Raw genomic sequence first — 2,210 nt, 5'->3', positions numbered from 1 at the left:
CATTGACATTTAGTCAGAGTGTAGGAATTTGGCATCTTGAAAAACATTTCGAGAAAGAATGAAGAACGGAAGGTCAATGGAGTAGATTTCATACCCTCCCACTCTTCTCTTTCTCTCATCAGTGAGATGCCTGCCAGTGGTTCAGTGCTCATAGTTCACCAAAATTATTCAGTCAAGCTTCATAATGTTCACCTCCTACCCACATGCAAATTAACTCTCCAATTCTTACATTCATTCAAACAAAAGCATAGTACTGCAGATGCTAGAAATCTAATAAATGGAAAATGCTGTAAATACTCAGCAGGTCAGGCAGTATCTGTGGAGAGAGAAGCAGAGTTAATATGTCACCTTTCAATAACATTGGATAAAGCCAGAGAGAAGGGTTGCTGGACACAAAACGTTAATTCTTTCTCTCCACAGATGCTGCCAGACCTGCTGAGTTTTTGTAGCAATTTCTGTTTTTGTTTCAATGCTAGAAAAATAATAGGTTTATGATGGTGACAGAGAGGGTTGGAGGTGAGGGAAGAGGATAGGACAAAAAGGAAGATTTGATTTTGTGTGGAAGACAGCAGAGATTAAATGACCAAAAGCAATCAGAAGAATATAAGAAATTGGAACAAGAATAGACTACATATCCCATCGGATCTGCTCTGCCATTAAATAAAATCATGGTTGATCTGATTGAGGTTTTAGCTTCACCTTTCCTGCCTTCTTCCCATAACCTTTGATGCCGTCTTCAACGATCCAGCCTCCAATGTTTTCTGTGGAAGAAAATTTCAAAGACTAATGACTCTCTGAGGGAAGAAACTCCTTCTCATCTCCATCTTCAATGGGAAATCCCTTATGTATAAACTGTGCCCTCAAATTCTAGAATCTTTCAGGAGAGGAAACATTCTCCCAGCAAGTGCATTGTCAAGACACACCAGAAAGTGTTATGTTCTTATAAGATCACCTCTCATTCATCTAAACCCCAGTTACCTGAGGCCCAACCTGTTCAAACTTTCCTCATAAGACAACCCATTCATACCAGAAACTAGACCTGTCTACTTTCTTGTAACTAATTTCAGTGGAAGAATATCCTTCATTAAATAAGGTGACCAGAACTCCAGGTATGGTATCTCCAAGATCCTGGGCATTTGTGGCATTTATTCTGACCTCTGTTTCTTGTTGGTCAGCTTGTGCTTTCTCCATACTAATATATCACTGCAAACATCATGAGCTCTCACCTTGTACATACATTTTTTATGTGTTAACTTATTAAATGCCTTTTGAAAGTCTCAATACACTACATCTACTAGTGCACATTTATTTGCCTTACTTGTTATATCCTCAAAGAATTTTAATAAATTTGACAAATATGCTATCCCTTTCACAAAAGCACATTGTGTCTGCTTGATTGTACAATGGTTTTCTAAATATCTTGCTAAGTTTAATTATTAATTTGGCAGGACATTTCGTTTCATGGATTCTCGTACTTTCTAAATGGCAGATATTAGACTAACTGGGTGTCGTTTCCTGCTTTCTGTTTATGTCTCATTCTTGAATAGTGGTGCTACATTTACGGTTTTCCAGTCTGCTGGGATATTTCCTGAATCAAAGGAATTTTAGAAGATTTACAGCCAATTCTTCCATTGATCTCTGCAAACACCCTGAGGGTGAATGCCTTTAGGTCCCGGAAACTTGTCAGCCTTTAGTCCCATTAATTTTCCCTGTACTTTTGCCCAAGTGATCATGATTGATTTAAGTTCCTCCCTCCCTTTGGACCCTTGTTTTTTCATTAATCTTGGGATGTTTTCACTGTCTTCTACTCTGAAGACAGACACAAAATATTTACTTCTAAAAGTGGCCGCAAAACTGTATACTTGTAATAAAAAAACCTTTCCAACCTGCTTGTAAAGAAAATTTGACTTAATTTACTGTCTCAATTGTCCAATATTTAGCAGAGTTCTGTATTTCAAGCAAACCTCAAAATTCAATTCTATCAGAATGTGGCTGGTCTCACTGAAATATTTTGTTCATCTTGTGATAAAATCATCAGATTTTATCAGATTTATTCTTTGCCACATTTTGATAAGCTGAAAAAAGAAGGTATAAATCCTTTACAAAGGTAATGCCAGGGTATAATACCCACCTAGTCACAAACTTGCAGTTTCTCATTTTACAACAACATAGTAAAATATTAACAGGAACAGGAATTAAGCCAAACTTTG

This window comes from Rhincodon typus, chromosome 7, assembly GCF_021869965.1.
Source record: "Rhincodon typus isolate 14 chromosome 7, sRhiTyp1.1, whole genome shotgun sequence".
In the NCBI taxonomy this organism is placed as follows: Eukaryota; Metazoa; Chordata; class Chondrichthyes; order Orectolobiformes; family Rhincodontidae; genus Rhincodon; species Rhincodon typus.
This window is presented reverse-complemented; position numbering follows the sequence as displayed.